Source organism: Mus caroli, unplaced genomic scaffold, assembly GCF_900094665.2.
Source record: "Mus caroli unplaced genomic scaffold, CAROLI_EIJ_v1.1 scaffold_18873_1, whole genome shotgun sequence".
NCBI lineage: Eukaryota > Metazoa > Chordata > Mammalia > Rodentia > Muridae > Mus > Mus caroli.
In genome coordinates, this window is record NW_018389643.1 from 5,376 (window position 1) to 15,788 (window position 10,413).

Here is a 10,413-nt window from a genome sequence, read left to right on the forward strand (position 1 = left end):
GATGAGTGGGCATTAACCATGGCTGGGGGAGCATTGACCCGATTCCTCCCATGGGTGCTGTCACGACCCACACTTATGGCTCTTGGTATCTTTTGGGGAGGGGAGGCAGAGCTTTAGAAAGATTCTTTATTTGTACCTGGAACTAGATACCAACCTCCATGCAAATCGGGTGTGTCTCTCAGGGAACTCAGAAATGGTCAAATTGGACCTTCTCCTGCAGTGCTTAGCCTTGTACCCACGCTGTTGCCCATACTGAATTATTATTATCACGAACCAGCATGTACAGTTCTGAGTCCTGTGCAGCTCCTATAGGAGAATTGTCAACCTCAGATTCAGCAAGGCCTCTACAAGAATTATGCCAATTGTAACACCANAATTTGTGGCTCTTAGGCTATATTAGGAACTGGAGGTCACCCTTCTTCATCCCTATTGTATCCATGGCCTGAGGAACCAAGGGGACCCTGCATTAGCAGCAAGGGTGGAAAACCAGAGACCAGTAGTTGCTCTTTCTTCATCGGTGGGAGGAAGATGATCTTCGTCTGAGTCTTGGATATCCAGTTGATGGGAGTGGACTGCAACCAGCTTGCTTAAAGCAGCTTCAATCTGTGACTTAATAAAACTGGTTAATCTATTGAAGACCTAGGGGCCAAAAGACAAAAGCAGTAATATACCCACGAAAGGTCCCAAAAGACTGGGAAGTAGGGTAGTTAGCCAAGGAGAGGTAGAAAACCAATTTTGATACCAATATTCTTATTTCTCTCTGTTACGTTTTCTCTCTTCTCCACTAGTTCTAACTTTGTCTATGCTATCTTGAACTAAGCCAGTCTTATCAAAATAAAAACAACATTCTTTTAATATCTGAAATTTCTGTCTTTGTAGCCTTAATATTTGTTATATCCTACCTTATTTTGAGACCATTACTTCTAAGACATTAACCTTTGCCTCCAATTTTTTTATCTACAATAAGTTGCTAATATTCTTATGCATATCATTAACAAAATGAGCAGTATGCAGCTGTTGATCTAAAGCTGTGGTAGATATTTGTCAGAGACCATCCCATGAGAAAGTGAGCCCTTCACAATCTCCCTAACAGGCCCAATGGCCTTGTACTAAGAGCTGGTTATCACCCCCTTTCCTCTCTATTCCCTTCCTGGCACCTGAGGCTGTAAAAGCTGAATTATGGTCCCCTCTTCCCTATCTCTTCCTGAGTTCCCATGACATCCAAGGACATGAGGTTTGCCTGAGCCCAGCCTGACACCCAAGGCTATCAAGGAGGATCTATGTTCCGGAGATAAGATGCAGAGGGCCCACTGCCTGGCGCCTGACTTCAGCCCCCATGTCAGCAGATGCCCACTTCTTTGTTCTTTGTATAATTCTCCCTCAACTCCTCCCCTATTCCCCATGATGTATGCTTTAAAATGAAGGCACCTCAACATAATAAACTAGACCTCGATAGGTACCCTTCCTGGTCTCCTATTTCTCTTTTTCTTCCTTCCATCTCCTTCCAGGTCCCCCTCACACCCACGAATAACTGAATCCCACGGGACGAGATAGATATAGAAGTTGCAATTAAAGCAGTAAATCTTAAAATTGCTCATTTGACATTTTCCAAGTTATCATTCCCAGATTTTTAAACCAAGGATCATTTCCTAACTCTAACAGGCCACAAAACATAAGCAGGTCTCTATAACAAAATCATAACAGCAGATTCCTTATCTAAATTAGGATCTACACAATTAGTTAATTGACAACAATTACAATGAATATGAAAAGACTTGTCAAGTTTGGTGATCTTAACTCTTAAAATTATCTAACAATANAGCATATAGGTAAGGTACAAAAGCTTTCACAGCTATAGGGGAGTTGGTCTGAATGGCCAAAAACAGTGTCTCCGATGAAATCTTATTAAATACACTTTAGCACTCCCTCTGCCTCATGGGTCATCATTTATAGTTGTCCTCAAATTGACAGAAGGTTGGCTCTCCTTGCCCATGGCAGAGATGGGAAGTTTCTTCATCTTGTTTCCAAGTAGCTGCTCTCCCTGATTACCCTTTCTTTGGGCACTCAACATAGTTTTCTTGTCATCACTGTCAGGGCACTCATGAACTCACAGGTCAGTCTGTCACACGAATCATTCTGGAAGCTAGCATGCTTCTGTAGCATTCTGTGGAAAAAAAAACAGAAACACCGCCCCCTTTTCCCCATATTAACTTTCTATTCAGGATCATGCCATGTGTCAATAAGTGGATCCTTTTCATCTCTCCTAGACATAATTATGTCTAGTTTTAGGATACTANGAGGCATTTATTAAGTTCTTAGACATNCAAATTTCAAAATTCTTAAAAATAAAAGTATGATTTAAATAATGTGCACGGGGGTATAATTTCTCCCCCTTTTTTTTAGAAGATAGTTTTTAAAGTTCCACAATACCTTCCTTGTCTTTGAGAATTATTAAATTGTTGACAAAACATCTCAAACACTTGACTTATAGTCAGTTTTAATATAACATGGGCAGTGACTAATTACACTTTCAATTGTTTCTCTTGAAGAGAGATTGNAACTAGAATGCTTGAAAAGTTATTATATTCACATGTATATAATTTATTTATTTATTAATCAGAAATAAGAGAAAGTCCTTAAGTTGTCTCTGCGAATAACTATCTTCTGGGGAAAAACAGCTTGATCAGTAAGTCTAAAGCCCAAATAATTATAAGGATCCTGAGTTTGTATCCTTTCAGGAGCTATCTGTAATCTTTATCAGTTAAAGCTTTATGTAAACCTCTATAACACAAAAGCAAATCCTGGGGGGTCTTTTCCAGGCAAACCAGGACAATTTCTTAACTGACCAACACAGTCTTCTTAAAGGAACAGTATTTTTTTCTCATAAGTTTCATAAGCAATTGCAAGCTTGAGAATTAATAGTGTCTGAGGGATGAACAATTTTAAGCAATTGTAAGTTCTGAGATATAATATTGACTATTAACATACAACTTAAAGTTTGATTGTTCAACATTTTAAAACACCATCTATAGCACACAATTTAATCATCTCTGCTGAAACAGGAGGAAACTCAAAAGAATAAGTGTATATCCAATTCACATATACTTTTCTCCCATAGAAGGGCTGTTTTTAAACACAGTCAATGGGATGCATGCATGCATGCATGCATGAATTTATAGAAGATACAGAAGCATGCATAAAAACAATTTTTAACTATCTTAGGATAATGATTATCAATTTATTTTAATATGATGGTATGCAATAGATCAAACATCAATGTTCTGTCAAAACCAAATTATTGGCTATTTGGAACAAGGAACAGACACTTAGGTTCTTAAGACACAATTTTTGTTATTGTTTTTCAAAAATATATGAATTTATCTTACAATTCTTTATTAGCACCACCATGACTATATAGGTTGTTAAAACTTTACATTGAGATGAAGAAGGATGATTTTACAACAATGTTTTCTCTTGCCAAAGATTGGTTGTGGGCACATAAATAAAATGAGCAGGTAATATTTAATTACCATTGATTATAATTGATAANAATTGATCACAGAAGTTTCTTCTGCTTTCTATGAAACCTTCTTGTTTCTCAGCAGTAATTTTGAATGTCACCAGATAACACCTAACAAAGGTTTAAGTTGCATTAAGGCCTCAAAGTGAGGTCTTAGCCAATTAACATCTCCTGGAAGCTTTGAAAATAAAATTTTGAAGCAAAACAATTTTTTCTTCTTAGCTTTTCTGGACCATGATTTTCTAATATAGCTAAAAACCCTAAGTATTAAAAGATATCGCCTCTGAATCTTATCTGGAGTTACAACTACCCCCTAGAACTTAAAAGCTCATGTGTGAGAGCAAGGATTTAAAGTTAATTTCCCCTTAAAAGCATAAGTAACTAAAATACTTTTCACTTAGGAAATAATATACGTATACATATAAGCAAACTCTGTACACTTTAATTTTATATAAAGTAGGCAAGTCAAATCTCAATGTCTTGATAAATTCCACAGCCTGATTGAGCTTTTATAAACTTTGAATTTAAACTTTATTTAGAACATCTGGCTAGGTCTGCAACAAGGCTCTTTTAGCTAAAAGGAAGGGGGGGGGAAGCTGAAGTCCCAGGTTTCCCTAGTCACAGTTTGCAAAACAAAAGAAGTGCCACATAGGCCTTGATGAGGCTGCTCCCCTCCGAGCTCAGCTTCAACCCAAACGCTTTTCTCAATCAGAGCACTCTGCCAGAGTTCTGGGCCAAAGATTATCCCTATTTTGAAGTATCTTTAAAGACCTGTTTTCCTTGGTTTGTTCATGCTGCATCTTGTTTAGAATGACTCCAACCCTGAGTTACCAATTTTAAGCTAACTTTCTGTTACAAGCAAAAGGCTGCCTGCCCCTTTAAGAGGTCCATTTGCAATCGGCTCCCAGCAGGGCTTTTCCACCTCTACTTGACTCCCAGCCACAGTGCAGTGTAACTTATCAGTTTCTGCTGTGCAAATTGAGACTGATTTTTAAACAAGTTAAACTAAATCAAAGGATGGACAGCCAGCAGATAAAGTTTTAACCATTTATATTTTCAACATGAAACACAAAACAACAATCATTCAAACAACAAAACAAAAACAAACATAAATAGACAGACATATGGACAAATGGTACACCAAGGACAGACAATAGACAGAGAGGGAATAGAACTTAATTTCTCAAAGGGACCCAGATATCCTAACCAGAACTAAGAATAACTCCATAGGAGCCAGAGAGGAAGCAGGACGTCTCCCGTTTTCCTTCTGTCCCTAGGAGAGCTCTGAAATAGCTTATTTTCCTTTTCCCTCTTTTTTGCTAAAAGGTCCCAAACTGCTTTTCTGAACCTTATTTTCTCTCTCATGTTCAGACTCTAATTCTTTATCTCCTTCTCATGGGAATTCTGCCAGAGAAGGGAGAGGAAACACATTGGCAGCTTCTGATAGTTACTCTTCAACAAGAAAAGAAGGTTGCAGGGACCGTATCAGGACCCTCATTAGCTAATTTATCCTTTAAATCTCTACCTACCTTTCGCCATTTTTTACAGTGTATCTCTGCTCTATCTATAATAAACTATGGACATGCCTGGTCTATGAAAATAAATAAGTTTATCAAATCTTTCTTTTTAACTCTAACTCCTCTTTCCCTGAGAGCTATCTTTAAGCCACATATAAAGGCTGCCTCTTTAGATATCTTATTTCCCATTTCCTGAAGTGGAGATGATTCAACTCACCAAGGACTTCTTACTCCTGTGAGTGGCACAAGCGGTCGTTCACTACTTCTATTTTCTTGGTGTCGAAATGAACTTCTCTGGGAAATAGGATCCGGACCTCTCCTTCACGTCAGTCACCACTTATCTCATCCCTCTGGACTCAGTTATTCCTGGGTGAGAGGGGGACTGCAAACCTGGGAGAAAATGGGAGGAAGAGTAAAAGGAGCTGGAGACCAAGTAGACGGTCCTACCGAGGTCTCAGTTTATGAGGATAAAATGCCGGGTTTTAAAGCATATGTCGAGGGGAATAGGAAGGGGTTGAGGGGGAATTAACAAAGAACAAAGAAGTGGGCATCAGGGGACACAAGGGCCAAAGTCAGGAGCCAGGCGATGGGCACTCTGCATCTTATCTCCAGAACATAGATCCTCCTTAACAGCCTTGGGTGTCAGGCCGGGCTCAGTGCAAAACTCATATCCTTGGATGTCATGAGAGTCAAGAAGAGATAGAGAAGAGGAGACTGTAATTTATCTTTTACAACCTCAGGTGCCAGGAAGGGAACAGAGAGAAGGGAGTGACAACCAGCTCCTTAGAACAAGGCCATTTGGCTTGTCAGGGTGGGAGACAGTGACAAACTCGCTTTCTCATGGTATGGTCTCCAACACCCAGAGGTGCACAAAGAAGTAGGGCCTAATCTTAATAGTCACTAATGAAGAAAATGCCCTACAAATTTGCCTACAGGTCAGTTTTGTNGAGGCATTTCTTAAAAATTATGGTTCACTCTTCGAGCTTGTGTCAAGTTTATATACAAAAAGAGATAGATGAATAAATAAATCAATTTACCCAGGAAACCATAGTTTCATCCCTAATACCACAAAATAGGAAAGTAGATAATGGTTGACAAATATAGATTATAGATGATAGTGGTGGATAATAGAAGACAGATGACCAGATAGATAGACCGATATATAAATTATAGATAGATAGATAGATAGACAAGATGCTAGAAAATAATGATATAATATAGGTGATAGGTAAAAGACAATAGAAGAGAGATGGATGATAGATACTATACTATCTATAGATAATAGGGAAAAATAAGGTACATTACCGTAGATGAAGAGATAATAAAAGAGAAGAGACAGCAAGATAGACAATAAAGACAATACAGAAATGAAATAGCTGAGCATGATAGCCTGATTCTTTAATCACAGTACTCAGGGGCCAGAGTCAATACCATGTTTGTGAGTTCAAAACCAGCCTCATCTAAATAGTGAGTGCTAGGATAGGTAGGGCTATTCAGAGATAGCTTGTCTTGAAAACCTAAAAATAAAACAAAACCAAAATGCCGATGAAATAGATGACAGGTCTAGATCATAGAAGAAGATATCACAGAGATTGATTGACATACAGGAGATCTGTAGTTAATAGAGACAGATACTAGAAGATAAGATTAGCTGGATACGTAGATGAAGATAGAACTAATGTAAGGGAAGTTCTGGTAAGGGAGTATGGGAATTGTTAGACCACAGAATGAGAGGACAGCCTAGTTGGAACTGGGCAAGCATTCCACATTTGTCCTTTCATAAGGACAGCAGTCATATTAGTTACTTCCTACTGCTGAGAAAACTCCAACACCATGACCAGCAGTTGAGAGCTCATGTCTATCTTTTTTCTTCATTTTTCCACAATATTTTTTTTTTAAAGAAAATATTCGTTTTCATAGTAGAGCACTGGTATTTCACCTGAATGAATGTCTGTGTTAGGATGTCCGATCTCCTCGAGCTAGAGTTAGAGACAGCTGTGAACTGCCATGTGGGTGCTCACCTCGGGATTCATTCCATCAACAGCAGCCACAAGTTATTTCAGAAGTATTATCCAAGGATGGGCTATAAACTCCAAAACAGAATAGTCCAGCAAAATCTCCCCTCACGACCTGCTCAGAATGCTGTGTCTTTTCTCATGGCCAGCCTAGGACTCTCCACTCTTGGGTTGCCATAGGTACAGTCCTCAGCATCTTTTCTCACCTACTGGGGCTAGGGTTGCAATGACCATGGTCCAAGCCATGATCATATTTTGGATGTGATCCCATGCCAGAGCTGACATGCTCCTGAATTAAAATTCCTCTCCACATGTGTGCTTGCCCAGTAAGTACACTTGCCCTGACCTCATTTTCCAAATCTAGATTCTGGGAGGCCTTACTTAGACCTTTAAAATTAGTCTTCAGGAGAGGAGCTCAGGTAGCTTGTATGCTTAATAGGATTTCCAGGATTTTCCATCAAACAAAATTCTGAAGCTTTATGTGGCAGTTAGGTGGAGAAGCTCAAAGCCAGAGTGTTGGGAATTTCTTTATGAGTGTAGGCAGGCATGGTGTCATTCTTGGAGGTAAGTGAGCAGTGAGCTCATTCCAGAGCCCACAATCCAACAAACCTCTGAGGATCCATCTACAAAATAATGACTCAAGAATAAACATGGCCAAACAGTAGGGAAAAACACATGCCACAAAGCCTGATGACCTAAGTCAGTTCTCAAAACCAACATGATAGACAAGAACCAAGTCCTGCAGAGTGCCCTCTGATTTCCACATTAGCGCATGCTCACACAAATATAATGAGAAAAAAAATTTAAGACCAAAAGTATTACCAGTGGAGCTGAAAGTGTTTAATATCCATGCTTGGATCACTCCTTTGTTCTCCTGGAATGTGTTTGAGGCAGAGGGATTTGCTTGTAGGATTCTGAGCTACCTGTAAGTGGAAGCAATGCCCAAATCACAGAGGCAACCTACTCCCTACAGACTGTTTTCTAAGTGCAGTGGAATTCCTAGTGTCTGAAGCCCTGTGGGAGGCTTTCTTTGCAAAAAGCTTATAGAAAGTTTTCCTGAGTTTTTTTGATTTGCTTGGAAAACTAACTCTAGCAGCCTGAGGGTTGGGCATAATCCCCCCAGACAGCAGTGGGGAGCCAGGCACTTTGCCCCCAAACTTTCCCTTTCCTGTTAGTGCTTTAAAAACAGGGTTACATTCCAGTTCTGTTTGTATCCTTAATCCTCTCTCTCTCTCCTGACCTCTCCCACTCATCTTGGGCTTCACAGCCAATGCTGATCTCCCTGGCTCACTCTGCATTGCATTTTGGTGAGTCCCACTTAATAGTGCCAAGAAGTCAACGCAGAAGCAGCTAGCTCCTATCCTGGTCAAAGTTTCATAGGGGCTCCCAGCCTTCCCTCAGTCATGCCCTGAACCCTCCCATGGGTAGAACCCCTGAGTGTGGCAAAGAAGGTCCCTGCATGGGCCAGACCTGTAGAAATGTCTGGTTAGGCAGTTTCTCTGGGTCCCTCTGAGTAATTAGCTGAAGATGGGAGCCCAGCAAGGCCAAGACCAAGGGATTTGACAGTAGGGTTGCCAACTGATCAATGTGGTCTTTGTTCCTTGTTTCAAAAAAGATGACACAGTAATCCAGCCTGAAGCTTTTAGGAACAAGCAGCATCCCTGGAAGATGCTGCTCACTACTGTGAACCAGGAAGAGCACTGATGGCAAGCCAGGAGTAACCTCCATCCTTCATGTCTCAGGGGAATCATCACACATATAAGCAGGCTTCTCACTCATCTGAATTCTGATCTCAACTGAGAAAAAGACCCTACAGATCCTGTCCTGGATAGTTTTATGTCAACTTAGCACGAGCTAGAGCCATCTGAGAAGAGAAATCTAAATTTAGAAAATGCTTCCATAAGATCCAGCTGTAAGGCATTTTCTTAATGAAGAAATTAAGGCAATTTCATAATTAGGTGGGGGAAGGCCCAGCCAATTGTGGGTGCTGTCATCTCTGGGCTGGCAGTCCTGGGTTCTATAAGAAAGCCGGCTGAGCAAGCCAGGAGGAGCAAACCAATAACTAGCACTCTCTCCTTCATGACCTCTGCATCAGCTCCTGCCTCTAGGTTTCTGCCCTGCTCAAGTTCCTGTTCTGACTGCCTTTGATGATGAACCGTGAGGTGGAAGCCTAAGCCAAATAAGCCCTTTTCTCCCCCAAGTTGCTTTGGTCATGCTGTTTCAGCACAGTAATGGTACCCCTGACTTCAACGGGTCCCTTGTCAGATTAACTACTTGGTGCAGTAAAACATGCTCACTTTCATAAAGGTCCCAGTGGCTGCCAACCCACAGGGAGTGGACGCTTCTCTTGCCCACTGTTCACTGTCTTTGTTCTTCTCCCTCTAGTTATCTAAGCAGAAGCTTCAGCACCACTTTCCGGGCTCTTCCTCTTCAACTAATGACAATCAGTTGGTAACGAATCCACGTGTCATTGGATTGGATATTTCAGTTTATTATCCACGGGCACTGTGGTCCTGAGTCCTCATTTCCCACTGTGACCATTATCCATTTAGGTCTCTCCTCATCTGCAAGTGTTATTTTATAATAAATCTTCCCATCTCTGGGTTAACCAACTTTCCAATCACCCTGTTTACTGGGTGCCAGACTCTTTCCCATAGTGACCCTTCTAAAAAACAAATGTAGTTTTAAGCAGCTCAAAACCTTCCAGGGTCTCCCTACAGTCTAGAAATAAACCCTAAATTCTTCAATATGCTGTAAGAGATCCTTCATGGCCCAGAATGCCTGACTGTGCTGCCTCACTTCTCCTCCAACCTTGCTTGTACCCAGAGATTGAACCAGATTCTATTGACTCAGGCATTTCCTCATTCAGTTCCTGCTTTATTTCTTTTTAAGGTGTATCTATTTATTGTATGTATATGAGTACACTGTAGCTGTCTTCAGACACACTACGAGAGGGCATCAGAACCCATTACTGATGGTTGTGAGCCACCATGTGGTTGCTGGAAATTGAACTCAGGACCCCTGGAAGAGCAGTCATTGCTCTTAACTACTGAGCCATCTCTCCAGCCCCAGATCCTGCTTTATTTATCATTACACAATTAGTGTTTGGGAGTTGGGGGGCTGGAGCATACATATAAGGGAGTGTGCACTTACCCTAGCATGAGGTCAGAGGGCAACTTGCAGAAATTGGTTGTTCTATCTTCCCATGATTTAGGTCACAGGATCAAACTCAGGTTGTCTGCTCATGGAAAGTCACCAAACCACTTCAAAAAGATTTGCATTTTCAAAGTATCTCCCTGATTGGAAATGAAAGAACATTTTGAAATCCAGGCATAGTGGTACATGCCTTGAATCCCAGCAC

General features: G+C 40.7%; 1 long non-coding RNA gene across 1 annotated transcript in view; it reads right to left on the reverse strand.

Moving 5' to 3' along the window:
- Nucleotides 1–5,262: 5,262 nt before the first annotated feature.
- Nucleotides 5,263–10,413, reverse strand: part of LOC115030301 — an 8,171-nt gene continuing 3,020 nt past the window's right edge. Inside the window, exons 3-5 of the long non-coding RNA XR_003835888.1 lie at nucleotides 10,206–10,348; nucleotides 7,875–7,975; nucleotides 5,263–5,427 (exon numbers count right to left, since the gene is read on the reverse strand). This is a non-coding gene — a long non-coding RNA (uncharacterized LOC115030301). The remainder of the gene's footprint in view (nucleotides 5,428–7,874; nucleotides 7,976–10,205; nucleotides 10,349–10,413) is intronic.